Source organism: Lates calcarifer, unplaced genomic scaffold (genome assembly GCF_001640805.2).
Source record: "Lates calcarifer isolate ASB-BC8 unplaced genomic scaffold, TLL_Latcal_v3 _unitig_4951_quiver_2579, whole genome shotgun sequence".
NCBI classification, from domain to species: Eukaryota; Metazoa; Chordata; class Actinopteri; family Centropomidae; genus Lates; species Lates calcarifer.
Window position 1 is genome coordinate 1 of NW_026117207.1, and position 23,354 is coordinate 23,354.

Consider the following 23,354-nt stretch of genomic DNA (forward strand, 5'->3'; position numbering starts at 1 on the left):
GGGGGACTGCGTTCGCGCTCTCCCCTGACCGCTACGTCAAAGGAAAACAAGGTGTCCCGGGTAGCTTCTTTTACTCGTAAGCGTGAAAGCGTGCTGCCAACTATGCCAGTTTTACGACTGCAGAGTCGGTGCTGTTGTCGGGCCGTGACGATTGGTGGGCGTTTCTGTATGTTACAAGCACACATGCCCCAGCCCCCGCCCCCGCCCCCCAAAGGCGGGGCTTTCCGCCTAAGCCTAACCCTCCGCAAACCCCATTGGATAGCGCATGTGACAGTACGGGCAGGGTAGCTGACGGGTGCGATCTGGGATTTGGAACGCGGCAGGCGCAAAGAGAGGCTACCGTGACGGTGGTGGCTGGGACGACTGGGGTTCTCGGCTGCCCTCAAGGCGAAGGCCGTACTGACTCTGGTTTCTCTTCATAACGCACAAGTCTTTCGCCTTTTACTAAAGACTTCCGTGGAGAGGAACGCCAACGAGTTTAAGCTATTTTTGGTAGGTTTGGCCGTAAGGCTGAGCCCTTGAGTGTGTGAAAAGTCAAACGGCTGTCTCCGCTAAGAACCAGGGGTGCAAAGTGGGGAGACTGGGTGGGGGTGCTAAGCAGCAGCCATTGTTAGGCTGGCTTGAAAACAGGGCACCGTGACAAGAGAGGATCGTGCCAAGAGCTTGGACGGAACACGAAACGCTTTGGACTCATCGCTTCTCGGCCTTTTGGCTAAGATCAAGTGTAGTATCTGTTCTTATCAGTTTAATATCTGATACGTCCCCTACCGGGGACCATATATTAAATTGATTTTTGGATCAGGGAGCCGGAACGGGGGCTTGCTCCTTCCACTCCACGCATCGACCCGGTATTGCATTACCTCCAGGTACGGTGCACATTCTCTGGAAACGTGCAATGTAACTATAGAGTTTTGTGGGGGGTGTTTTTTCCAGGGGAGTCCCTTGCTTTTCTCACATTCCTTATCGATAGGGTACAAGTTGCTCAAAGCCCTGATGCGGTTACTGAGTCGTACGCTTAGTGGTGCACTCTTGATTTTTCCCTTCCCGGAGGTTGATCAGGGTGTACCGTCTCTCTTTTGCAGCTGGAAAAGAAGGTAAAGTAAGCAGTTCTCTCTATATAAGGGGATAACGTGTCCAACAGACCTTTAGAGACGGGAGCATACACGGCTTATGCATTACTGTTTTTTGAAAAAAAACAGGCACATTCCAGTTTGTCTGGGCCGAGCTCCGACCGGTGAGAAAAGTCAATAAAACCAGCAAAGTTTGTGCACCGCGCAACTTTGTCAAACTGCAGTATAGTGCTTGCAACGCCTCGGGGACAAGCCTCAGATGAGGGTCAGCTAATGCTGATGTCGCCGAACTCTGGCATTGTGCAGTGTGGCCACCATCAGCCAGGGTGCTGTGTCTGGAACCGACCCACCGTCTCTGACAACTCCAACTCATACTTACCTGGCAGGGGAGATACCATGATCAAGAAGGTGGTTCACCCAGGGCGAGGCTCAGCCATTGCACTCCGGTTGCGCTGACCCCTGCGAATTCCCCAAATGTGGAGTCTCGACTGCATATTTCTGGTAGTGGGGGACTGCGTTCGCGCTCCCCTGACCTACGTCAAAGGAAAACAAGGTGTCCCGGGTAGCTTCTTTTACTCGTAAGCGTGAAAGCGTGCTGCCAACTATGCCAGTTTTACGACTGCAGAGTCGGTGCTGTTGTCGGGCCGTGACGATTGGTGGGCGTTTCTGTATGTTACAAGCACACATGCCCCGCCCCCGCCCCCGCCCCCAAAGGCGGGGCTTTCCGCCTAAGCCTAACCCTCCGCAAACCCCATTGGATAGCGCATGTGACAGTACGGGGCAGGGTAGCTGACGGGTGCGATCTGGGATTTGGAACGCGGCAGGCGCAAAGAGAGGCCTACCGTGACGGTGGTGGCTGGGACGACTGGGGTTCTCGGCTGCCCTCAAGGCGAAGGCCGTACTGACTCTGGTTTCTCTTCATAACGCACAAGTCTTTCGCCTTTTACTAAAGACTTCCGTGGAGAGGAACGCCAACGAGTTTAAGCTATTTTTGGTAGGTTTGGCCGTAAGGCTGAGCCCTTTGAGTGTGTGAAAAGTCAAACGGCTGTCTCCGCTAAGAACCAGGGGTGCAAAGTGGGGAGACTGGGTGGGGGTGCTAAGCAGCAGCCATTGTTAGGCTGGCTTGAAAACAGGGCACCGTGACAAGAGAGGATCGTGCCAAGAGCTTGGACGGAACACGAAACGCTTTGGACTCATCGCTTCTCGGCCTTTTGGCTAAGATCAAGTGTAGTATCTGTTCTTATCAGTTTAATATCTGATACGTCCCCTACCCGGGGACCATATATTAAATTGATTTTTGGATCAGGGAGCCGGAACGGGGGCTTGCTCCTTCCACTCCACGCATCGACCCGGTATTGCATTACCTCCAGGTACGGTGCACATTCTCTGGAAACGTGCAATGTAACTATAGAGTTTTGTGGGGGGTGTTTTTTCCAGGGGAGTCCCTTGCTTTTCTCACATTCCTTTATCGATAGGGTACAAGTTGCTCAAAGCCCTGATGCGGTTACTGAGTCGTACGCTTAGTGGTGCACTCTTGATTTTTCCCTTCCCCGGAGGTTGATCAGGGTGTACCGTCTCTCTTTTGCAGCTGGAAAAGAAGGTAAAGTAAGCAGTTCCCTCTATAGAAGGGGATAACGTGTCCAACAGACCTTTAGAGACGGGAGCATACACGGCTTATGCATTACTGTTTTTTGAAAAAAAACAGGCACATTCCAGTTTGTCTGGGCCGAGCTCCGACCGGTGAGAAAAGTCAATAAAACCAGCAAAGTTTGTGCACCGCGCAACTTTGTCAAACTGCAGTATAGTGCTTGCAACGCCTCGGCGACAAGCCTCAGATGAGGGTCAGCTAATGCTGATGTCGCCGAACTCTGGCATTGTGCAGTGTGGCCACCATCAGCCAGGGTGCTGTGTCTGGAACCGACCCCACCGTCTCTGACAACTCCAACTCATACTTACCTGGCAGGGGAGATACCATGATCAAGAAGGTGGTTCACCCAGGGCGAGGCTCAGCCATTGCACTCCGGTTGCGCTGACCCCTGCGAATTCCCCAAATGTGGGAGTCTCGACTGCATAATTTCTGGTAGTGGGGGACTGCGTTCGCGCTCTCCCCTGACCGCTACGTCAAAGGAAAACAAGGTGTCCCGGGTAGCTTCTTTTACTCGTAAGCGTGAAAGCGTGCTGCCAACTATGCCAGTTTTACGACTGCAGAGTCGGTGCTGTTGTCGGGCCGTGACGATTGGTGGGCGTTTCTGTATGTTACAAGCACACATGCCCCAGCCCCCGCCCCCGCCCCCCAAAGGCGGGGCTTTCCGCCTAAGCCTAACCCTCCGCAAACCCCATTGGATAGCGCATGTGACAGTACGGGGCAGGGTAGCTGACGGGTGCGATCTGGGATTTGGAACGCGGCAGGCGCAAAGAGAGGCCTACCGTGACGGTGGTGGCTGGGACGACTGGGGTTCTCGGCTGCCCTCAAGGCGAAGGCCGTACTGACTCTGGTTTCTCTTCATAACGCACAAGTCTTTCGCCTTTTACTAAAGACTTCCGTGGAGAGGAACGCCAACGAGTTTAAGCTATTTTTGGTAGGTTTGGCCGTAAGGCTGAGCCCTTTGAGTGTGTGAAAAGTCAAACGGCTGTCTCCGCTAAGAACCAGGGGTGCAAAGTGGGGAGACTGGGTGGGGGTGCTAAGCAGCAGCCATTGTTAGGCTGGCTTGAAAACAGGGCACCGTGACAAGAGAGGATCGTGCCAAGAGCTTGGACGGAACACGAAACGCTTTGGACTCATCGCTTCTCGGCCTTTTGGCTAAGATCAAGTGTAGTATCTGTTCTTATCAGTTTAATATCTGATACGTCCCCTACCCGGGGACCATATATTAAATTGATTTTTGGATCAGGGAGCCGGAACGGGGGCTTGCTCCTTCCACTCCACGCATCGACCCGGTATTGCATTACCTCCAGGTACGGTGCACATTCTCTGGAAACGTGCAATGTAACTATAGAGTTTTGTGGGGGGTGTTTTTTCCAGGGGAGTCCCTTGCTTTTCTCACATTCCTTTATCGATAGGGTACAAGTTGCTCAAAGCCCTGATGCGGTTACTGAGTCGTACGCTTAGTGGTGCACTCTTGATTTTTCCCTTCCCCGGAGGTTGATCAGGGTGTACCGTCTCTCTTTTGCAGCTGGAAAAGAAGGTAAAGTAAGCAGTTCTCTCTATATAAGGGGATAACGTGTCCAACAGACCTTTAGAGACGGGAGCATACACGGCTTATGCATTACTGTTTTTTGAAAAAAAACAGGCACATTCCAGTTTGTCTGGGCCGAGCTCCGACCGGTGAGAAAAGTCAATAAAACCAGCAAAGTTTGTGCACCGCGCAACTTTGTCAAACTGCAGTATAGTGCTTGCAACGCCTCGGGACAAGCCTCAGATGAGGGTCAGCTAATGCTGATGTCGCCGAACTCTGGCATTGTGCAGTGTGGCCACCATCAGCCAGGGTGCTGTGTCTGGAACCGACCCCACCGTCTCTGACAACTCCAACTCATACTTACCTGGCAGGGGAGATACCATGATCAAGAAGGTGGTTCACCCAGGGCGAGGCTCAGCCATTGCACTCCGGTTGCGCTGACCCCTGCGAATTCCCCAAATGTGGGAGTCTCGACTGCATAATTTCTGGTAGTGGGGGACTGCGTTCGCGCTCTCCCCTGACCGCTACGTCAAAGGAAAACAAGGTGTCCCGGGTAGCTTCTTTTACTCGTAAGCGTGAAAGCGTGCTGCCAACTATGCCAGTTTTACGACTGCAGAGTCCGGTGCTGTTGTCGGGCCGTGACGATTGGTGGGCGTTTCTGTATGTTACAAGCACACATGCCCCAGCCCCCGCCCCCGCCCCCCAAAGGCGGGGCTTTCCGCCTAAGCCTAACCCTCCGCAAACCCCATTGGATAGCGCATGTGACAGTACGGGGCAGGGTAGCTGACGGGTGCGATCTGGGATTTGGAACGCGGCAGGCGCAAAGAGAGGCCTACCGTGACGGTGGTGGCTGGGACGACTGGGGTTCTCGGCTGCCCTCAAGGCGAAGGCCGTACTGACTCTGGTTTCTCTTCATAACGCACAAGTCTTTCGCCTTTTACTAAAGACTTCCGTGGAGAGGAACGCCAACGAGTTTAAGCTATTTTTGGTAGGTTTGGCCGTAAGGCTGAGCCCTTTGAGTGTGTGAAAAGTCAAACGGCTGTCTCCGCTAAGAACCAGGGGTGCAAAGTGGGGAGACTGGGTGGGGGTGCTAAGCAGCAGCCATTGTTAGGCTGGCTTGAAAACAGGGCACCGTGACAAGAGAGGATCGTGCCAAGAGCTTGGACGGAACACGAAACGCTTTGGACTCATCGCTTCTCGGCCTTTTGGCTAAGATCAAGTGTAGTATCTGTTCTTATCAGTTTAATATCTGATACGTCCCCTACCCGGGGACCATATATTAAATTGATTTTTGGATCAGGGAGCCGGAACGGGGGCTTGCTCCTTCCACTCCACGCATCGACCCGGTATTGCATTACCTCCAGGTACGGTGCACATTCTCTGGAAACGTGCAATGTAACTATAGAGTTTTGTGGGGGGTGTTTTTTCCAGGGGAGTCCCTTGCTTTTCTCACATTCCTTTATCGATAGGGTACAAGTTGCTCAAAGCCCTGATGCGGTTACTGAGTCGTACGCTTAGTGGTGCACTCTTGATTTTTCCCTTCCCGGAGGTTGATCAGGGTGTACCGTCTCTCTTTTGCAGCTGGAAAAGAAGGTAAAGTAAGCAGTTCTCTCTATATAAGGGGATAACGTGTCCAACAGACCTTTAGAGACGGGAGCATACACGGCTTATGCATTACTGTTTTTTGAAAAAAAACAGGCACATTCCAGTTTGTCTGGGCCGAGCTCCGACCGGTGAGAAAGTCAATAAAACCAGCAAAGTTTGTGCACCGCGCAACTTTGTCAAACTGCAGTATAGTGCTTGCAACGCCTCGGGGACAAGCCTCAGATGAGGGTCAGCTAATGCTGATGTCGCCGAACTCTGGCATTGTGCAGTGTGGCCACCATCAGCCAGGGTGCTGTGTCTGGAACCGACCCCACCGTCTCTGACAACTCCAACTCATACTTACCTGGCAGGGGAGATACCATGATCAAGAAGGTGGTTCACCCAGGGCGAGGCTCAGCCATTGCACTCCGGTTGCGCTGACCCCTGCGAATTCCCCAAATGTGGGAGTCTCGACTGCATAATTTCTGGTAGTGGGGGACTGCGTTCGCGCTCTCCCCTGACCGCTACGTCAAAGGAAAACAAGGTGTCCCGGGTAGCTTCTTTTACTCGTAAGCGTGAAAGCGTGCTGCCAACTATGCCAGTTTTACGACTGCAGAGTCGGTGCTGTTGTCGGGCCGTGACGATTGGTGGGCGTTTCTGTATGTTACAAGCACACATGCCCCAGCCCCCCCGCCCCCCGCCCCCCAAAGGCGGGGCTTTCCGCCTAAGCCTAACCCTCCGCAAACCCCATTGGATAGCGCATGTGACAGTACGGGGCAGGGTAGCTGACGGGTGCGATCTGGGATTTGGAACGCGGCAGGCGCAAAGAGAGGCCTACCGTGACGGTGGTGGCTGGGACGACTGGGGTTCTCGGCTGCCCTCAAGGCGAAGGCCGTACTGACTCTGGTTTCTCTTCATAACGCACAAGTCTTTCGCCTTTTACTAAAGACTTCCGTGGAGAGGAACGCCAACGAGTTTAAGCTATTTTTGGTAGGTTTGGCCGTAAGGCTGAGCCCTTTGAGTGTGTGAAAAGTCAAACGGCTGTCTCCGCTAAGAACCAGGGGTGCAAAGTGGGGAGACTGGGTGGGGGTGCTAAGCAGCAGCCATTGTTAGGCTGGCTTGAAAACAGGGCACCGTGACAAGAGAGGATCGTGCCAAGAGCTTGGACGGAACACGAAACGCTTTGGACTCATCGCTTCTCGGCCTTTTGGCTAAGATCAAGTGTAGTATCTGTTCTTATCAGTTTAATATCTGATACGTCCCCTACCCGGGGACCATATATTAAATTGATTTTTGGATCAGGGAGCCGGAACGGGGGCTTGCTCCTTCCACTCCACGCATCGACCCGGTATTGCATTACCTCCAGGTACGGTGCACATTCTCTGGAAACGTGCAATGTAACTATAGAGTTTTGTGGGGGGTGTTTTTTCCAGGGGAGTCCCTTGCTTTTCTCACATTCCTTTATCGATAGGGTACAAGTTGCTCAAAGCCCTGATGCGGTTACTGAGTCGTACGCTTAGTGGTGCACTCTTGATTTTTCCCTTCCCCGGAGGTTGATCAGGGTGTACCGTCTCTCTTTTGCAGCTGGAAAAGAAGGTAAAGTAAGCAGTTCTCTCTATAGTAAGGGGATAACGTGTCCAACAGACCTTTAGAGACGGGAGCATACACGGCTTATGCATTACTGTTTTTTGAAAAAAAACAGGCACATTCCAGTTTGTCTGGGCCGAGCTCCGACCGGTGAGAAAAGTCAATAAAACCAGCAAAGTTTGTGCACCGCGCAACTTTGTCAAACTGCAGTATAGTGCTTGCAACGCCTCGGGGACAAGCCTCAGATGAGGGTCAGCTAATGCTGATGTCGCCGAACTCTGGCATTGTGCAGTGTGGCCACCATCAGCCAGGGTGCTGTGTCTGGAACCGACCCCACCGTCTCTGACAACTCCAACTCATACTTACCTGGCAGGGGAGATACCATGATCAAGAAGGTGGTTCACCCAGGGCGAGGCTCAGCCATTGCACTCCGGTTGCGCTGACCCCTGCGAATTCCCCAAATGTGGGAGTCTCGACTGCATAATTTCTGGTAGTGGGGGGACTGCGTTCGCGCTCTCCCCTGACCGCTACGTCAAAGGAAAACAAGGTGTCCCGGGTAGCTTCTTTTACTCGTAAGCGTGAAAGCGTGCTGCCAACTATGCCAGTTTTACGACTGCAGAGTCGGTGCTGTTGTCGGGCCGTGACGATTGGTGGGCGTTTCTGTATGTTACAAGCACACATGCCCCAGCCCCCGCCCCCGCCCCCCAAAGGCGGGGCTTTCCGCCTAAGCCTAACCCTCCGCAAACCCCATTGGATAGCGCATGTGACAGTACGGGGCAGGGTAGCTGACGGGTGCGATCTGGGATTTGGAACGCGGCAGGCGCAAAGAGAGGCCTACCGTGACGGTGGTGGCTGGGACGACTGGGGTTCTCGGCTGCCCTCAAGGCGAAGGCCGTACTGACTCTGGTTTCTCTTCATAACGCACAAGTCTTTCGCCTTTTACTAAAGACTTCCGTGGAGAGGAACGCCAACGAGTTTAAGCTATTTTTGGTAGGTTTGGCCGTAAGGCTGAGCCCTTTGAGTGTGTGAAAAGTCAAACGGCTGTCTCCGCTAAGAACCAGGGGTGCAAAGTGGGGAGACTGGGTGGGGGTGCTAAGCAGCAGCCATTGTTAGGCTGGCTTGAAAACAGGGCACCGTGACAAGAGAGGATCGTGCCAAGAGCTTGGACGGAACACGAAACGCTTTGGACTCATCGCTTCTCGGCCTTTTGGCTAAGATCAAGTGTAGTATCTGTTCTTATCAGTTTAATATCTGATACGTCCCCTACCCGGGGACCATATATTAAATTGATTTTTGGATCAGGGAGCCGGAACGGGGGCTTGCTCCTTCCACTCCACGCATCGACCCGGTATTGCATTACCTCCAGGTACGGTGCACATTCTCTGGAAACGTGCAATGTAACTATAGAGTTTTGTGGGGGGTGTTTTTTCCAGGGGAGTCCCTTGCTTTTCTCACATTCCTTTATCGATAGGGTACAAGTTGCTCAAAGCCCTGATGCGGTTACTGAGTCGTACGCTTAGTGGTGCACTCTTGATTTTTCCCTTCCCCGGAGGTTGATCAGGGTGTACCGTCTCTCTTTTGCAGCTGGAAAAGAAGGTAAAGTAAGCAGTTCTCTCTATATAAGGGGATAACGTGTCCAACAGACCTTTAGAGACGGGAGCATACACGGCTTATGCATTACTGTTTTTTGAAAAAAAACAGGCACATTCCAGTTTGTCTGGGCCGAGCTCCGACCGGTGAGAAAAGTCAATAAAACCAGCAAAGTTTGTGCACCGCGCAACTTTGTCAAACTGCAGTATAGTGCTTGCAACGCCTCGGGGACAAGCCTCAGATGAGGGTCAGCTAATGCTGATGTCGCCGAACTCTGGCATTGTGCAGTGTGGCCACCATCAGCCAGGGTGCTGTGTCTGGAACCGACCCCACCGTCTCTGACAACTCCAACTCATACTTACCTGGCAGGGGAGATACCATGATCAAGAAGGTGGTTCACCCAGGGCGAGGCTCAGCCATTGCACTCCGGTTGCGCTGACCCCTGCGAATTCCCCAAATGTGGGAGTCTCGACTGCATAATTTCTGGTAGTGGGGGACTGCGTTCGCGCTCTCCCCTGACCGCTACGTCAAAGGAAAACAAGGTGTCCCGGGTAGCTTCTTTTACTCGTAAGCGTGAAAGCGTGCTGCCAACTATGCCAGTTTTACGACTGCAGAGTCGGTGCTGTTGTCGGGCCGTGACGATTGGTGGGCGTTTCTGTATGTTACAAGCACACATGCCCCAGCCCCCGCCCCCGCCCCCCAAAGGCGGGGCTTTCCGCCTAAGCCTAACCCTCCGCAAACCCCATTGGATAGCGCATGTGACAGTACGGGGCAGGGTAGCTGACGGGTGCGATCTGGGATTTGGAACGCGGCAGGCGCAAAGAGAGGCCTACCGTGACGGTGGTGGCTGGGACGACTGGGGTTCTCGGCTGCCCTCAAGGCGAAGGCCGTACTGACTCTGGTTTCTCTTCATAACGCACAAGTCTTTCGCCTTTTACTAAAGACTTCCGTGGAGAGGAACGCCAACGAGTTTAAGCTATTTTTGGTAGGTTTGGCCGTAAGGCTGAGCCCTTTGAGTGTGTGAAAAGTCAAACGGCTGTCTCCGCTAAGAACCAGGGGTGCAAAGTGGGGAGACTGGGTGGGGGTGCTAAGCAGCAGCCATTGTTAGGCTGGCTTGAAAACAGGGCACCGTGACAAGAGAGGATCGTGCCAAGAGCTTGGACGGAACACGAAACGCTTTGGACTCATCGCTTCTCGGCCTTTTGGCTAAGATCAAGTGTAGTATCTGTTCTTATCAGTTTAATATCTGATACGTCCCCTACCCGGGGACCATATATTAAATTGATTTTTGGATCAGGGAGCCGGAACGGGGGCTTGCTCCTTCCACTCCACGCATCGACCCGGTATTGCATTACCTCCAGGTACGGTGCACATTCTCTGGAAACGTGCAATGTAACTATAGAGTTTTGTGGGGGTGTTTTTTCCAGGGGAGTCCCTTGCTTTTCTCACATTCCTTTATCGATAGGGTACAAGTTGCTCAAAGCCCTGATGCGGTTACTGAGTCGTACGCTTAGTGGTGCACTCTTGATTTTTCCCTTCCCCGGAGGTTGATCAGGGTGTACCGTCTCTCTTTTGCAGCTGGAAAAGAAGGTAAAGTAAGCAGTTCTCTCTATATAAGGGGATAACGTGTCCAACAGACCTTTAGAGACGGGAGCATACACGGCTTATGCATTACTGTTTTTTGAAAAAAAACAGGCACATTCCAGTTTGTCTGGGCCGAGCTCCGACCGGTGAGAAAAGTCAATAAAACCAGCAAAGTTTGTGCACCGCGCAACTTTGTCAAACTGCAGTATAGTGCTTGCAACGCCTCGGGGACAAGCCTCAGATGAGGGTCAGCTAATGCTGATGTCGCCGAACTCTGGCATTGTGCAGTGTGGCCACCATCAGCCAGGGTGCTGTGTCTGGAACCGACCCCACCGTCTCTGACAACTCCAACTCATACTTACCTGGCAGGGGAGATACCATGATCAAGAAGGTGGTTCACCCAGGGCGAGGCTCAGCCATTGCACTCCGGTTGCGCTGACCCCTGCGAATTCCCCAAATGTGGGAGTCTCGACTGCATAATTTCTGGTAGTGGGGGACTGCGTTCGCGCTCTCCCCTGACCGCTACGTCAAAGGAAAACAAGGTGTCCCGGGTAGCTTCTTTTACTCGTAAGCGTGAAAGCGTGCTGCCAACTATGCCAGTTTTACGACTGCAGAGTCGGTGCTGTTGTCGGGCCGTGACGATTGGTGGGCGTTTCTGTATGTTACAAGCACACATGCCCCCGCCCCCGCCCCCCAAAGGCGGGGCTTTCCGCCTAAGCCTAACCCTCCGCAAACCCCATTGGATAGCGCATGTGACAGTACGGGGCAGGGTAGCTGACGGGTGCGATCTGGGATTTGGAACGCGGCAGGCGCAAAGAGAGGCCTACCGTGACGGTGGTGGCTGGGACGACTGGGGTTCTCGGCTGCCCTCAAGGCGAAGGCCGTACTGACTCTGGTTTCTCTTCATAACGCACAAGTCTTTCGCCTTTTACTAAAGACTTCCGTGGAGAGGAACGCCAACGAGTTTAAGCTATTTTTGGTAGGTTTGGCCGTAAGGCTGAGCCCTTTGAGTGTGTGAAAAGTCAAACGGCTGTCTCCGCTAAGAACCAGGGGTGCAAAGTGGGGAGACTGGGTGGGGGTGCTAAGCAGCAGCCATTGTTAGGCTGGCTTGAAAACAGGGCACCGTGACAAGAGAGGATCGTGCCAAGAGCTTGGACGGAACACGAAACGCTTTGGACTCATCGCTTCTCGGCCTTTTGGCTAAGATCAAGTGTAGTATCTGTTCTTATCAGTTTAATATCTGATACGTCCCCTACCCGGGGACCATATATTAAATTGATTTTTGGATCAGGGAGCCGGAACGGGGGCTTGCTCCTTCCACTCCACGCATCGACCCGGTATTGCATTACCTCCAGGTACGGTGCACATTCTCTGGAAACGTGCAATGTAACTATAGAGTTTTGTGGGGGGGTGTTTTTTCCAGGGGAGTCCCTTGCTTTTCTCACATTCCTTTATCGATAGGGTACAAGTTGCTCAAAGCCCTGATGCGGTTACTGAGTCGTACGCTTAGTGGTGCACTCTTGATTTTTCCCTTCCCCGGAGGTTGATCAGGGTGTACCGTCTCTCTTTTGCAGCTGGAAAAGAAGGTAAAGTAAGCAGTTCTCTCTATATAAGGGGATAACGTGTCCAACAGACCTTTAGAGACGGGAGCATACACGGCTTATGCATTACTGTTTTTGAAAAAAAACAGGCACATTCCAGTTTGTCTGGGCCGAGCTCCGACCGGTGAGAAAAGTCAATAAAACCAGCAAAGTTTGTGCACCGCGCAACTTTGTCAAACTGCAGTATAGTGCTTGCAACGCCTCGGGGACAAGCCTCAGATGAGGGTCAGCTAATGCTGATGTCGCCGAACTCTGGCATTGTGCAGTGTGGCCACCATCAGCCAGGGTGCTGTGTCTGGAACCGACCCCACCGTCTCTGACAACTCCAACTCATACTTACCTGGCAGGGGAGATACCATGATCAAGAAGGTGGTTCACCCAGGGCGAGGCTCAGCCATTGCACTCCGGTTGCGCTGACCCCTGCGAATTCCCCAAATGTGGGAGTCTCGACTGCATAATTTCTGGTAGTGGGGGACTGCGTTCGCGCTCTCCCCTGACCGCTACGTCAAAGGAAAACAAGGTGTCCCGGGTAGCTTCTTTTACTCGTAAGCGTGAAAGCGTGCTGCCAACTATGCCAGTTTTACGACTGCAGAGTCGGTGCTGTTGTCGGGCCGTGACGATTGGTGGGCGTTTCTGTATGTTACAAGCACACATGCCCCAGCCCCCGCCCCCGCCCCCCAAAGGCGGGGCTTTCCGCCTAAGCCTAACCCTCCGCAAACCCCATTGGATAGCGCATGTGACAGTACGGGGCAGGGTAGCTGACGGGTGCGATCTGGGATTTGGAACGCGGCAGGCGCAAAGAGAGGCCTACCGTGACGGTGGTGGCTGGGACGACTGGGGTTCTCGGCTGCCCTCAAGGCGAAGGCCGTACTGACTCTGGTTTCTCTTCATAACGCACAAGTCTTTCGCCTTTTACTAAAGACTTCCGTGGAGAGGAACGCCAACGAGTTTAAGCTATTTTTGGTAGGTTTGGCCGTAAGGCTGAGCCCTTTGAGTGTGTGAAAAGTCAAACGGCTGTCTCCGCTAAGAACCAGGGGTGCAAAGTGGGGAGACTGGGTGGGGGTGCTAAGCAGCAGCCATTGTTAGGCTGGCTTGAAAACAGGGCACCGTGACAAGAGAGGATCGTGCCAAGAGCTTGGACGGAACACGAAACGCTTTGGACTCATCGCTTCTCGGCCTTTTGGCTAAGATCAAGTGTAGTATCTGTTCTTATCAGTTTAATATCTGATACGTCCCCTACCCGGGGACCATATATTAAATTGATTTTTGGATCAGGGAGCCGGAACGGGGGCTTGCTCCTTCCACTCCACGCATCGACCCGGTATTGCATTATCTCCAGGTACGGTGCACATTCTCTGGAAACGTGCAATGTAACTATAGAGTTTTGTGGGGGGTGTTTTTTCCAGGGAGTCCCTTGCTTTTCTCACATTCCTTTATCGATAGGGTACAAGTTGCTCAAAGCCCTGATGCGGTTACTGAGTCGTACGCTTAGTGGTGCACTCTTGATTTTTCCCTTCCCCGGAGGTTGATCAGGGGTGTACCGTCTCTCTTTTGCAGCTGGAAAAGAAGGTAAAGTAAGCAGTTCTCTCTATATAAGGGGATAACGTGTCCAACAGACCTTTAGAGACGGGAGCATACACGGCTTATGCATTACTGTTTTTTGAAAAAAAAACAGGCACATTCCAGTTTGTCTGGGCCGAGCTCCGACCGGTGAGAAAAGTCAATAAAACCAGCAAAGTTTGTGCACCGCGCAACTTTGTCAAACTGCAGTATAGTGCTTGCAACGCCTCGGGACAAGCCTCAGATGAGGGTCAGCTAATGCTGATGTCGCCGAACTCTGGCATTGTGCAGTGTGGCCACCATCAGCCAGGGTGCTGTGTCTGGAACCGACCCCACCGTCTCTGACAACTCCAACTCATACTTACCTGGCAGGGGAGATACCATGATCAAGAAGGTGGTTCACCAGGCGAGGCTCAGCCATTGCACTCCGGTTGCGCTGACCCCTGCGAATTCCCCAAATGTGGGAGTCTCGACTGCATAATTTCTGGTAGTGGGGGACTGCGTTCGCGCTCTCCCCTGACCGCTACGTCAAAGGAAAACAAGGTGTCCCGGGTAGCTTCTTTTACTCGTAAGCGTGAAAGCGTGCTGCCAACTATGCCAGTTTTACGACTGCAGAGTCGGTGCTGTTGTCGGGCCGTGACGATTGGTGGGCGTTTCTGTATGTTACAAGCACACATGCCCCCCCCCGCCCCCCCCCCAAAGGCGGGGCTTTCCGCCTAAGCCTAACCCTCCGCAAACCCCATTGGATAGCGCATGTGACAGTACGGGGCAGGGTAGCTGACGGGTGCGATCTGGGATTTGGAACGCGGCAGGCGCAAGAGAGGCCTACCGTGACGGTGGTGGCTGGGACGACTGGGGTTCTCGGCTGCCCTCAAGGCGAAGGCCGTACTGACTCTGGTTTCTCTTCATAACGCACAAGTCTTTCGCCTTTTACTAAAGACTTCCGTGGAGAGGAACGCCAACGAGTTTAAGCTATTTTTGGTAGGTTTGGCCGTAAGGCTGAGCCCTTTGAGTGTGTGAAAAGTCAAACGGCTGTCTCCGCTAAGAACCAGGGGTGCAAAGTGGGAGACTGGGTGGGGTGCTAAGCAGCAGCCATTGTTAGGCTGGCTTGAAAACAGGCACCGTGACAAGAGAGGATCGTGCCAAGAGCTTGGACGGAAGAGGGATCAGGCGAGCAAACGGAGGCGACCGTGACGGTGCGTTCTGGCCTTGGGGTTCTAACTGCCCTCAAGGCGAAGGCCGTACTGACTCTGGTTTCTCTTCATAACGCACAAGTCTTTCGCCTTTTACTAAAGACTTCCGTGGAGAGGAACGCCAACGAGTTTAAGCTATTTTTGGTAGGTTTGGCCGTAAGGCTGAGCCCTTTGAGTGTGTGAAAAGTCAAACGGCTGTCTCCGCTAAGAACCAGGGGTGCAAAGTGGGGAGACTGGGTGGGGGTGCTAAGCAGCAGCCATTGTTAGGCTGGCTTGAAAACAGGGCACCGTGACAAGAGAGGATCGTGCCAAGCTTGGACGGAACACGAAACGCTTTGGACTCATCGCTTCTCGGCCTTTTGGCTAAGATCAAGTGTAGTATCTGTTCTTATCAGTTTAATATCTGATACGTCCCCTACCCGGGGACCATATATTAAATTGATTTTTGGATCAGGGAGCCGGAACGGGGGCTTGCTCCTTCCACTCCACGCATCGACCGGTATTGCATTACCCAGGTACGGTGCACATTCTCTGGAAACGTGCAATGTAACTATAGAGTTTTGTGGGGGTGTTTTTTCCAGGGGAGTCCCTTGCTTTTCTCACATTCCTTTATCGATAGGGTACAAGTTGCTCAAAGCCCTGATGCGGTTACTGAGTCGTACGCTTAGTGGTGCACTCTTGATTTTTCCTTCCCGGAGGTTGATCAGGGTGTACCGTCTCTCTTTTGCAGCTGGAAAAGAAGGTAAAGTAAGCAGTTCCTCTATATAAGGGGATAACGTGTCCAACAGACCTTTAGAGACGGGAGCATACACGGCTTATGCATTACTGTTTTTTGAAAAAAAACAGGCACATTCCAGTTTGTCTGGGCCGAGCTCCGACCGGTGAGAAAAGTCAATAAAACCAGCAAAGTTTGTGCACCGCGCAACTTTGTCAAACTGCAGTATAGTGCTTGCAACGCCTCGGGACAAGCCTCAGATGAGGGTCAGCTAATGCTGATGTCGCCGAACTCTGGCATTGTGCAGTGTGGCCACCATCAGCCAGGGTGCTGTGTCTGGAACCGACCCCACCGTCTCTGACAACTCCAACTCATACTTACCTGGCAGGGGAGATACCATGATCAAGAAGGTGGTTCCCAGGGCGAGGCTCAGCCATTGCACTCCGGTTGCGCTGACCCCTGCGAATTCCCCAAATGTGGGAGTCTCGACTGCATAATTTCTGGTAGTGGGGGACTGCGTTCGCGCTCTCCCCTGACCGCTACGTCAAAGTGTCCCGGGTAGCTTCTTTTACTCGTAAGCGTGAAAGCGTGCTGCCAACTATGCCAGTTTTACGACTGCAGAGTCGGTGCTGTCGGGCCGTGACGATTGGTGGGCGTTTCTGTAGTTACAAGCACACATGGCCCCCGCCCCCGCCCCCAAAGGCGGGGCTTTCCGCCTAAGCCTAACAAACCCCATTGGATAGCGCATGTGACAGTACGGGGCAGGGTAGCTGACGGGTGCGATCTGGGATTTGGAACGCGGCAGGCGCAAAGAGAGGCCTACCGTGACGGTGGTGGCTGGGACGACTGGGGTTCTCGGCTGCCCTCAAGGCGAAGGCCGTTGACTCTGGTTTCTCTTCATAACGCACAAGTCTTTCGCCTTTTACTAAAGACTTCCGTGGAGAGGAACGCCAACGAGTTTAAGCTATTTTTGGTAGGTTTGGCCGTTTTTGAGTGTGTGAAAAGTCAAACGGCTGTCTCCGCTAAGAACCAGGGGTGCAAAGTGGGGAGACTTCTAAGCAGCAGCCATTGTTAGGCTGGCTTGAAAACAGGGCACCGTGACAAGTCGTGCCAAGAGCTTGGATCTCATCGCTTCTCGGCCTTTTGGCTAAGATCAAGTGTAGTATCTGTTCTTATCAGTTTAATATCTGATACGTCCCCTACCCGGGGACCATATATTAAATTGATTTTTGGATCAGGGAGCCGGAACGGGGGCTTGCTCCTTCCACTCCACGCATCGACCCGGTATTGCATTACCTCCAGGTACGGTGCACATTCTCTGGAAACGTGCAATGTAACTATAGAGTTTTGTGGGGGTGTTTTTTCCAGGGGAGTCCCTTGCTTTTCTCACATTCCTTTATCGATAGGGTACAAGTTGCTCAAAGCCCTGATGCGGTTACTGAGTCGTACGCTTAGTGGTGCACTCTTGATTTTTCCCTTCCCCGGAGGTTGATCAGGGTGTACCGTCTCTCTTTTGCAGCTGGAAAAGAAGGTAAAGTAAGCAGTTCCTCTATAAGGGGATAACGTGTCCAACAGACCTTTAGAGACGGGAGCATACACGGCTTATGCATTACTGTTTTTTGAAAAAAAACAGGCACATTCCAGTTTGTCTGGGCCGAGCTCCGACCGGTGAGAAAAGTCAATAAAACCAGCAAAGTTTGTGCACCGCGCAACTTTGTCAAACTGCAGTATAGTGCTTGCAACGCCTCGGGACAAGCCTCAGATGAGGGTCAGCTAATGCTGATGTCGCCGAACTCTGGCATTGTGCAGTGTGGCCACCATCAGCCAGGGTGCTGTGTCTGGAACCGACCCCACCGTCTCTGACAACTCCAACTCATACTTACCTGGCAGGGGAGATACCATGATCAAGAAGGTGGTTCACCCAGGGCGAGGCTCAGCCATTGCACTCCGGTTGCGCTGACCCCTGCGAATTCCCCAAATGTGGGAGTCTCGACTGCATAATTTCTGGTAGTGGGGGACTGCGTTCGCGCTCTCCCCTGACCGCTACGTCAAAGGAAAACAAGGTGTCCCGGGTAGCTTCTTTTACTCGTAAGCGTGAAAGCGTGCTGCCAACTATGCCAGTTTTACGACTGCAGAGTCGGTGCTGTTGTCGGGCCGTGACGATTGGTGGGCGTTTCTGTATGTTACAAGCACACATGCCCCAGCCCCCGCCCCCGCCCCCAAAGGCGGGGCTTTCCGCCTAAACCTAACCCTCCGCAAACCCCATTGGATAGCGCATGTGACAGTACGGGGCAGGGTAGCTGACGGGTGCGATCTGGGATTTGGAACGCAGGCGCAAAGAGAGGCCTACCGTGACGGTGGTGGCTGGGACGACTGGGGTTCTCGGCTGCCCTCAAGGCGAAGGCCGTACTGACTCTGGTTTCTCTTCATAACGCACAAGTCTTTCGCCTTTTACTAAAGACTTCCGTGGAGAGGAACGCCAAGGAGTTTAAGCTATTTTTGGTAGGTTTGGCCGTAAGGCTGAGCCCTTTGAGTGTGTGAAAAGTCAAACGGCTGTCTCCGCTAAGAACCAGGGGTGCAAAGTGGGGAGACTGGGTGGGGGTGCTAAGCAGCAGCCATTGTTAGGCTGGCTTGAAAACAGGGCACCGTGACAAGAGAGGATCGTGCCAAGAGCTTGGACGGAACACGAAACGCTTTGGACTCATCGCTTCTCGGCCTTTTGGCTAAGATCAAGTGTAGTATCTGTTCTTATCAGTTTAATATCTGATACGTCCCCTACCGGGGACCATATATTAAATTGATTTTTGGATCAGGGAGCCGGAACGGGGGCTTGCTCCTTCCACTCCACGCATCGACCCGGTATTGCATTACCTCCAGGTACGGTGCACATTCTCTGGAAACGTGCAATGTAACTATAGAGTTTTGTGGGGGTGTTTTTTTCCAGGGGAGTCCCTTGCTTTTCTCACATTCCTTTATCGATAGGGTACAAGTTGCTCAAAGCCCTGATGCGGTTACTGAGTCGTACGCTTAGTGGTGCACTCTTGATTTTTCCCTTCCCCGGAGGTTGATCAGGGTGTACCGTCTCTCTTTTGCAGCTGGAAAAGAAGGTAAAGTAAGCAGTTCTCTCTATATAAGGGGATAACGTGTCCAACAGACCTTTAGAGACGGGAGCATACACGGCTTATGCATTACTGTTTTTTGAAAAAAACAGGCACATTCCAGTTTGTCTGGGCCGAGCTCCGACCGGTGAGAAAAGTCAATAAAACCAGCAAAGTTTGTGCACCGCGCAACTTTGTCAAACTGCAGTATAGTGCTTGCAACGCCTCGGGACAAGCCTCAGATGAGGGTCAGCTAATGCTGATGTCGCCGAACTCTGGCATTGTGCAGTGTGGCCACCATCAGCCAGGGTGCTGTGTCTGGAACCGACCCACCGTCTCTGACAACTCCAACTCATACTTACCTGGCAGGGGAGATACCATGATCAAGAAGGTGGTTCACCCAGGGCGAGGCTCAGCCATTGCACTCCGGTTGCGCTGACCCCTGCGAATTCCCCAAATGTGGGAGTCTCGACTGCATAATTTCTGGTAGTGGGGGACTGCGTTCGCGCTCTCCCCTGACCGCTACGTCAAAGGAAAACAAGGTGTCCCGGGTAGCTTCTTTTACTCGTAAGCGTGAAAGCGTGCTGCCAACTATGCCAGTTTTACGACTGCAGAGTCGGTGCTGTTGTCGGGCCGTGACGATTGGTGGGCGTTTCTGTATGTTACAAGCACACATGCCCCAGCCCCCGCCCCCGCCCCCCAAAGGCGGGGCTTTCCGCCTAAGCCTAACCCTCCGCAAACCCCATTGGATAGCGCATGTGACAGTACGGGGCAGGGTAGCTGACGGGTGCGATCTGGGATTTGGAACGCGGCAGGCGCAAAGAGAGGCCTACCGTGACGGTGGTGGCTGGGACGACTGGGGTTCTCGGCTGCCCTCAAGGCGAAGGCCGTACTGACTCTGGTTTCTCTTCATAACGCACAAGTCTTTCGCCTTTTACTAAAGACTTCCGTGGAGAGGAACGCCAACGAGTTTAAGCTATTTTTGGTAGGTTTGGCCGTAAGGCTGAGCCCTTTGAGTGTGTGAAAAGTCAAACGGCTGTCTCCGCTAAGAACCAGGGGTGCAAAGTGGGGAGACTGGGTGGGGGTGCTAAGCAGCAGCCATTGTTAGGCTGGCTTGAAAACAGGGCACCGTGACAAGAGAGGATCGTGCCAAGAGCTTGGACGGAACACGAAACGCTTTGGACTCATCGCTTCTCGGCCTTTTGGCTAAGATCAAGTGTAGTATCTGTTCTTATCAGTTTAATATCTGATACGTCCCCTACCCGGGGACCATATATTAAATTGATTTTTGGATCAGGGAGCCGAACGGGGGCTTGCTCCTTCCACTCCACGCATCGACCCGGTATTGCATTACCTCCAGGTACGGTGCACATTCTCTGGAAACGTGCAATGTAACTATAGAGTTTTTGTGGGGGTGTTTTTTCCAGGGGAGTCCCTTGCTTTTCTCACATTCCTTTATCGATAGGGTACAAGTTGCTCAAAGCCCTGATGCGGTTACTGAGTCGTACGCTTAGTGGTGCACTCTTGATTTTTCCCTTCCCCGGAGGTTGATCAGGGTGTACCGTCTCTCTTTTGCAGCTGAAAAGAAGGTAAAGTAAGCAGTTCTCTCTATATAAGGGGATAACGTGTCCAACAGACCTTTAGAGACGGGAGCATACACGGCTTATGCATTACTGTTTTTTGAAAAAAAAACAGGCACATTCCAGTTTGTCTGGGCCGAGCTCCGACCGGTGAGAAAAGTCAATAAAACCAGCAAAGTTTGTGCACGCGCAACTTTGTCAAACTGCAGTATAGTGCTTGCAACGCCTCGGGGACAAGCCTCAGATGAGGGTCAGCTAATGCTGATGTCGCCGAACTCTGGCATTGTGCAGTGTGGCCACCATCAGCCAGGGTGCTGTGTCTGGAACCGACCCCACCGTCTCTGACAACTCCAACTCATACTTACCTGGCAGGGGAGATACCATGATCAAGAAGGTGGTTCACCCAGGGCGAGGCTCAGCCATTGCACTCCGGTTGCGCTGACCCCTGCGAATTCCCCAAATGTGGGAGTCTCGACTGCATAATTTCTGGTAGTGGGGGACTGCGTTCGCGCTCTCCCTGACCGCTACGTCAAAGGAAAACAAGGTGTCCCGGGTAGCTTCTTTTACTCGTAAGCGTGAAAGCGTGCTGCCAACTATGCCAGTTTTACGACTGCAGAGTCGGTGCTGTTGTCGGGCCGTGACGATTGGTGGGCGTTTCTGTATGTTACAAGCACACATGCCCCAGCCCCCGCCCCCCCCAAAGGCGGGGCTTTCCGCCTAAGCCTAACCCTCCGCAAACCCCATTGGATAGCGCATGTGACAGTACGGGGCAGGGTAGCTGACGGGTGCGATCTGGGATTTGGAACGCGGCAGGCGCAAAGAGAGGCCTACCGTGACGGTGGTGGCTGGGACGACTGGGGTTCTCGGCTGCCCTCAAGGCGAAGGCCGTACTGACTCTGGTTTCTCTTCATAACGCACAAGTCTTTCGCCTTTTACTAAAGACTTCCGTGGAGAGGAACGCCAACGAGTTTAAGCTATTTTTGGTAGGTTTGGCCGTAAGGCTGAGCCCTTTGAGTGTGTGAAAAGTCAAACGGCTGTCTCCGCTAAGAACCAGGGGTGCAAAGTGGGGAGACTGGGTGGGGGTGCTAAGCAGCAGCCATTGTTAGGCTGGCTTGAAAACAGGGCACCGTGACAAGAGAGGATCGTGCCAAGAGCTTGGACGGAACACGAAACGCTTTGGACTCATCGCTTCTCGGCCTTTTGGCTAAGATCAAGTGTAGTATCTGTTCTTATCAGTTTAATATCTGATACGTCCCCTACCCGGGGACCATATATTAAATTGATTTTTGGATCAGGGAGCCGGAACGGGGGCTTGCTCCTTCCACTCCACGCATCGACCCGGTATTGCATTACCTCCAGGTACGGTGCACATTCTCTGGAAACGTGCAATGTAACTATAGAGTTTTGTGGGGGGTGTTTTTTCCAGGGGAGTCCCTTGCTTTTCTCACATTCCTTTATCGATAGGGTACAAGTTGCTCAAAGCCCTGATGCGGTTACTGAGTCGTACGCTTAGTGGTGCACTCTTGATTTTTCCCTTCCCCGGAGGTTGATCAGGGTGTACCGTCTCTCTTTTGCAGCTGGAAAAGAAGGTAAAGTAAGCAGTTCTCTCTATATAAGGGGATAACGTGTCCAACAGACCTTTAGAGACGGGAGCATACACGGCTTATGCATTACTGTTTTTTGAAAAAAAACAGGCACATTCCAGTTTGTCTGGGCCGAGCTCCGACCGGTGAGAAAAGTCAATAAAACCAGCAAAGTTTGTGCACCGCGCAACTTTGTCAAACTGCAGTATAGTGCTTGCAACGCCTCGGGGACAAGCCTCAGATGAGGGTCAGCTAATGCTGATGTCGCCGAACTCTGGCATTGTGCAGTGTGGCCACCATCAGCCAGGGTGCTGTGTCTGGAACCGACCCCCACCGTCTCTGACAACTCCAACTCATACTTACCTGGCAGGGGAGATACCATGATCAAGAAGGTGGTTCACCAGGGCGAGGCTCAGCCATTGCACTCCGGTTGCGCTGACCCCTGCGAATTCCCCAAATGTGGGAGTCTCGACTGCATAATTTCTGGTAGTGGGGGACTGCGTTCGCGCTCTCCCCTGACCGCTACGTCAAAGGAAAACAAGGTGTCCCGGGTAGCTTCTTTTACTCGTAAGCGTGAAAGCGTGCTGCCAACTATGCCAGTTTTACGACTGCAGAGTCGTGCTGTTGTCGGGCCGTGACGATTGGTGGGCGTTTCTGTATGTTACAAGCACACATGCCCCAGCCCCCGCCCCCGCCCCCAAGGCGGGGCTTTCCGCCTAAGCCTAACCCTCCGCAAACCCCATTGGATAGCGCATGTGACAGTACGGGGCAGGGTAGCTGACGGGTGCGATCTGGGATTTGGAACGCGGCAGGCGCAAAGAGAGGCCTACCGTGACGGTGGTGGCTGGGACGACTGGGGTTCTCGGCTGCCCTCAAGGCGAAGGCCGTACTGACTCTGGTTTCTCTTCATAACGCACAAGTCTTTCGCCTTTTACTAAAGACTTCCGTGGAGAGGAACGCCAACGAGTTTAAGCTATTTTTGGTAGGTTTGGCCGTAAGGCTGAGCCCTTTGAGTGTGTGAAAAGTCAAACGGCTGTCTCCGCTAAGAACCAGGGGTGCAAAGTGGGGAGACTGGGTGGGGGTGCTAAGCAGCAGCCATTGTTAGGCTGGCTTGAAAACAGGCACCGTGACAAGAGAGGATCGTGCCAAGAGCTTGGACGGAACACGAAACGCTTTGGACTCATCGCTTCTCGGCCTTTTGGCTAAGATCAAGTGTAGTATCTGTTCTTATCAGTTTAATATCTGATACGTCCCCTACCCGGGGACCATATATTAAATTGATTTTTGGATCAGGGAGCCGGAACGGGGGCTTGCTCCTTCCACTCCACGCATCGACCCGGTATTGCATTACCTCCAGGTACGGTGCACATTCTCTGGAAACGTGCAATGTAACTATAGAGTTTTGTGGGGGGTGTTTTTTCCAGGGGAGTCCC

The 23,354-nt window shown here is 52.9% G+C and overlaps 45 non-coding genes across 45 annotated transcripts; all 45 read left to right on the plus strand.

Moving 5' to 3' along the window:
• Positions 1-400: 400 nt before the first annotated feature.
• Positions 401-512, plus strand: LOC127140748 (U5 spliceosomal RNA). The gene has a single exon (XR_007811231.1). It is a non-coding gene; the product is annotated as a U5 spliceosomal RNA (small nuclear RNA).
• Positions 513-692: 180 nt separating this feature from the next.
• LOC127140744 (U2 spliceosomal RNA) lies at positions 693-882 on the plus strand. Its single transcript, XR_007811227.1, has one exon. It is a non-coding gene; the product is annotated as a U2 spliceosomal RNA (small nuclear RNA).
• Positions 883-1,441: 559 nt separating this feature from the next.
• Positions 1,442-1,601, plus strand: LOC127140730 (U1 spliceosomal RNA). The gene has a single exon (XR_007811213.1). It is a non-coding gene; the product is annotated as a U1 spliceosomal RNA (small nuclear RNA).
• A 371-nt stretch (positions 1,602-1,972) lies between these two features.
• LOC127140749 (U5 spliceosomal RNA) lies at positions 1,973-2,084 on the plus strand. The gene has a single exon (XR_007811232.1). It is a non-coding gene; the product is annotated as a U5 spliceosomal RNA (small nuclear RNA).
• A 181-nt stretch (positions 2,085-2,265) lies between these two features.
• Positions 2,266-2,456, plus strand: LOC127140731 (U2 spliceosomal RNA). Its single transcript, XR_007811214.1, has one exon. It is a non-coding gene; the product is annotated as a U2 spliceosomal RNA (small nuclear RNA).
• Positions 2,457-3,018: 562 nt separating this feature from the next.
• On the plus strand, positions 3,019-3,182 carry LOC127140732 (U1 spliceosomal RNA). Its single transcript, XR_007811215.1, has one exon. It is a non-coding gene; the product is annotated as a U1 spliceosomal RNA (small nuclear RNA).
• A 375-nt stretch (positions 3,183-3,557) lies between these two features.
• On the plus strand, positions 3,558-3,669 carry LOC127140750 (U5 spliceosomal RNA). The gene has a single exon (XR_007811233.1). It is a non-coding gene; the product is annotated as a U5 spliceosomal RNA (small nuclear RNA).
• A 181-nt stretch (positions 3,670-3,850) lies between these two features.
• LOC127140733 (U2 spliceosomal RNA) lies at positions 3,851-4,041 on the plus strand. The gene has a single exon (XR_007811216.1). It is a non-coding gene; the product is annotated as a U2 spliceosomal RNA (small nuclear RNA).
• A 561-nt stretch (positions 4,042-4,602) lies between these two features.
• Positions 4,603-4,766, plus strand: LOC127140743 (U1 spliceosomal RNA). Its single transcript, XR_007811226.1, has one exon. It is a non-coding gene; the product is annotated as a U1 spliceosomal RNA (small nuclear RNA).
• A 376-nt stretch (positions 4,767-5,142) lies between these two features.
• Positions 5,143-5,254, plus strand: LOC127140751 (U5 spliceosomal RNA). Its single transcript, XR_007811234.1, has one exon. It is a non-coding gene; the product is annotated as a U5 spliceosomal RNA (small nuclear RNA).
• A 181-nt stretch (positions 5,255-5,435) lies between these two features.
• On the plus strand, positions 5,436-5,626 carry LOC127140734 (U2 spliceosomal RNA). Its single transcript, XR_007811217.1, has one exon. It is a non-coding gene; the product is annotated as a U2 spliceosomal RNA (small nuclear RNA).
• Positions 5,627-6,186: 560 nt separating this feature from the next.
• LOC127140754 (U1 spliceosomal RNA) lies at positions 6,187-6,350 on the plus strand. Its single transcript, XR_007811237.1, has one exon. It is a non-coding gene; the product is annotated as a U1 spliceosomal RNA (small nuclear RNA).
• A 378-nt stretch (positions 6,351-6,728) lies between these two features.
• Positions 6,729-6,840, plus strand: LOC127140752 (U5 spliceosomal RNA). The gene has a single exon (XR_007811235.1). It is a non-coding gene; the product is annotated as a U5 spliceosomal RNA (small nuclear RNA).
• Positions 6,841-7,021: 181 nt separating this feature from the next.
• LOC127140735 (U2 spliceosomal RNA) lies at positions 7,022-7,212 on the plus strand. The gene has a single exon (XR_007811218.1). It is a non-coding gene; the product is annotated as a U2 spliceosomal RNA (small nuclear RNA).
• Positions 7,213-7,775: 563 nt separating this feature from the next.
• LOC127140721 (U1 spliceosomal RNA) lies at positions 7,776-7,940 on the plus strand. The gene has a single exon (XR_007811204.1). It is a non-coding gene; the product is annotated as a U1 spliceosomal RNA (small nuclear RNA).
• Positions 7,941-8,315: 375 nt separating this feature from the next.
• Positions 8,316-8,427, plus strand: LOC127140753 (U5 spliceosomal RNA). Its single transcript, XR_007811236.1, has one exon. It is a non-coding gene; the product is annotated as a U5 spliceosomal RNA (small nuclear RNA).
• Positions 8,428-8,608: 181 nt separating this feature from the next.
• On the plus strand, positions 8,609-8,799 carry LOC127140736 (U2 spliceosomal RNA). Its single transcript, XR_007811219.1, has one exon. It is a non-coding gene; the product is annotated as a U2 spliceosomal RNA (small nuclear RNA).
• Positions 8,800-9,361: 562 nt separating this feature from the next.
• Positions 9,362-9,525, plus strand: LOC127140765 (U1 spliceosomal RNA). The gene has a single exon (XR_007811248.1). It is a non-coding gene; the product is annotated as a U1 spliceosomal RNA (small nuclear RNA).
• Positions 9,526-9,900: 375 nt separating this feature from the next.
• On the plus strand, positions 9,901-10,012 carry LOC127140755 (U5 spliceosomal RNA). Its single transcript, XR_007811238.1, has one exon. It is a non-coding gene; the product is annotated as a U5 spliceosomal RNA (small nuclear RNA).
• A 181-nt stretch (positions 10,013-10,193) lies between these two features.
• Positions 10,194-10,384, plus strand: LOC127140737 (U2 spliceosomal RNA). The gene has a single exon (XR_007811220.1). It is a non-coding gene; the product is annotated as a U2 spliceosomal RNA (small nuclear RNA).
• Positions 10,385-10,945: 561 nt separating this feature from the next.
• LOC127140722 (U1 spliceosomal RNA) lies at positions 10,946-11,109 on the plus strand. Its single transcript, XR_007811205.1, has one exon. It is a non-coding gene; the product is annotated as a U1 spliceosomal RNA (small nuclear RNA).
• A 369-nt stretch (positions 11,110-11,478) lies between these two features.
• LOC127140756 (U5 spliceosomal RNA) lies at positions 11,479-11,590 on the plus strand. The gene has a single exon (XR_007811239.1). It is a non-coding gene; the product is annotated as a U5 spliceosomal RNA (small nuclear RNA).
• A 181-nt stretch (positions 11,591-11,771) lies between these two features.
• LOC127140738 (U2 spliceosomal RNA) lies at positions 11,772-11,962 on the plus strand. Its single transcript, XR_007811221.1, has one exon. It is a non-coding gene; the product is annotated as a U2 spliceosomal RNA (small nuclear RNA).
• Positions 11,963-12,524: 562 nt separating this feature from the next.
• Positions 12,525-12,688, plus strand: LOC127140723 (U1 spliceosomal RNA). Its single transcript, XR_007811206.1, has one exon. It is a non-coding gene; the product is annotated as a U1 spliceosomal RNA (small nuclear RNA).
• Positions 12,689-13,063: 375 nt separating this feature from the next.
• On the plus strand, positions 13,064-13,175 carry LOC127140757 (U5 spliceosomal RNA). The gene has a single exon (XR_007811240.1). It is a non-coding gene; the product is annotated as a U5 spliceosomal RNA (small nuclear RNA).
• Positions 13,176-13,356: 181 nt separating this feature from the next.
• Positions 13,357-13,547, plus strand: LOC127140742 (U2 spliceosomal RNA). The gene has a single exon (XR_007811225.1). It is a non-coding gene; the product is annotated as a U2 spliceosomal RNA (small nuclear RNA).
• Positions 13,548-14,109: 562 nt separating this feature from the next.
• Positions 14,110-14,271, plus strand: LOC127140729 (U1 spliceosomal RNA). Its single transcript, XR_007811212.1, has one exon. It is a non-coding gene; the product is annotated as a U1 spliceosomal RNA (small nuclear RNA).
• A 370-nt stretch (positions 14,272-14,641) lies between these two features.
• Positions 14,642-14,753, plus strand: LOC127140758 (U5 spliceosomal RNA). Its single transcript, XR_007811241.1, has one exon. It is a non-coding gene; the product is annotated as a U5 spliceosomal RNA (small nuclear RNA).
• A 244-nt stretch (positions 14,754-14,997) lies between these two features.
• LOC127140759 (U5 spliceosomal RNA) lies at positions 14,998-15,109 on the plus strand. The gene has a single exon (XR_007811242.1). It is a non-coding gene; the product is annotated as a U5 spliceosomal RNA (small nuclear RNA).
• Positions 15,110-15,288: 179 nt separating this feature from the next.
• On the plus strand, positions 15,289-15,476 carry LOC127140747 (U2 spliceosomal RNA). Its single transcript, XR_007811230.1, has one exon. It is a non-coding gene; the product is annotated as a U2 spliceosomal RNA (small nuclear RNA).
• A 557-nt stretch (positions 15,477-16,033) lies between these two features.
• LOC127140728 (U1 spliceosomal RNA) lies at positions 16,034-16,195 on the plus strand. The gene has a single exon (XR_007811211.1). It is a non-coding gene; the product is annotated as a U1 spliceosomal RNA (small nuclear RNA).
• Positions 16,196-16,541: 346 nt separating this feature from the next.
• On the plus strand, positions 16,542-16,656 carry LOC127140764 (U5 spliceosomal RNA). Its single transcript, XR_007811247.1, has one exon. It is a non-coding gene; the product is annotated as a U5 spliceosomal RNA (small nuclear RNA).
• Positions 16,657-16,787: 131 nt separating this feature from the next.
• On the plus strand, positions 16,788-16,978 carry LOC127140739 (U2 spliceosomal RNA). Its single transcript, XR_007811222.1, has one exon. It is a non-coding gene; the product is annotated as a U2 spliceosomal RNA (small nuclear RNA).
• Positions 16,979-17,535: 557 nt separating this feature from the next.
• LOC127140724 (U1 spliceosomal RNA) lies at positions 17,536-17,699 on the plus strand. The gene has a single exon (XR_007811207.1). It is a non-coding gene; the product is annotated as a U1 spliceosomal RNA (small nuclear RNA).
• A 371-nt stretch (positions 17,700-18,070) lies between these two features.
• LOC127140763 (U5 spliceosomal RNA) lies at positions 18,071-18,182 on the plus strand. Its single transcript, XR_007811246.1, has one exon. It is a non-coding gene; the product is annotated as a U5 spliceosomal RNA (small nuclear RNA).
• A 181-nt stretch (positions 18,183-18,363) lies between these two features.
• LOC127140745 (U2 spliceosomal RNA) lies at positions 18,364-18,553 on the plus strand. The gene has a single exon (XR_007811228.1). It is a non-coding gene; the product is annotated as a U2 spliceosomal RNA (small nuclear RNA).
• Positions 18,554-19,112: 559 nt separating this feature from the next.
• Positions 19,113-19,276, plus strand: LOC127140725 (U1 spliceosomal RNA). The gene has a single exon (XR_007811208.1). It is a non-coding gene; the product is annotated as a U1 spliceosomal RNA (small nuclear RNA).
• A 375-nt stretch (positions 19,277-19,651) lies between these two features.
• On the plus strand, positions 19,652-19,763 carry LOC127140760 (U5 spliceosomal RNA). The gene has a single exon (XR_007811243.1). It is a non-coding gene; the product is annotated as a U5 spliceosomal RNA (small nuclear RNA).
• Positions 19,764-19,944: 181 nt separating this feature from the next.
• LOC127140746 (U2 spliceosomal RNA) lies at positions 19,945-20,134 on the plus strand. The gene has a single exon (XR_007811229.1). It is a non-coding gene; the product is annotated as a U2 spliceosomal RNA (small nuclear RNA).
• Positions 20,135-20,695: 561 nt separating this feature from the next.
• On the plus strand, positions 20,696-20,859 carry LOC127140726 (U1 spliceosomal RNA). The gene has a single exon (XR_007811209.1). It is a non-coding gene; the product is annotated as a U1 spliceosomal RNA (small nuclear RNA).
• A 370-nt stretch (positions 20,860-21,229) lies between these two features.
• Positions 21,230-21,341, plus strand: LOC127140761 (U5 spliceosomal RNA). The gene has a single exon (XR_007811244.1). It is a non-coding gene; the product is annotated as a U5 spliceosomal RNA (small nuclear RNA).
• Positions 21,342-21,522: 181 nt separating this feature from the next.
• LOC127140740 (U2 spliceosomal RNA) lies at positions 21,523-21,713 on the plus strand. Its single transcript, XR_007811223.1, has one exon. It is a non-coding gene; the product is annotated as a U2 spliceosomal RNA (small nuclear RNA).
• A 563-nt stretch (positions 21,714-22,276) lies between these two features.
• Positions 22,277-22,439, plus strand: LOC127140727 (U1 spliceosomal RNA). Its single transcript, XR_007811210.1, has one exon. It is a non-coding gene; the product is annotated as a U1 spliceosomal RNA (small nuclear RNA).
• Positions 22,440-22,811: 372 nt separating this feature from the next.
• On the plus strand, positions 22,812-22,923 carry LOC127140762 (U5 spliceosomal RNA). The gene has a single exon (XR_007811245.1). It is a non-coding gene; the product is annotated as a U5 spliceosomal RNA (small nuclear RNA).
• A 180-nt stretch (positions 22,924-23,103) lies between these two features.
• On the plus strand, positions 23,104-23,294 carry LOC127140741 (U2 spliceosomal RNA). The gene has a single exon (XR_007811224.1). It is a non-coding gene; the product is annotated as a U2 spliceosomal RNA (small nuclear RNA).
• Positions 23,295-23,354: the final 60 nt, after the last annotated feature.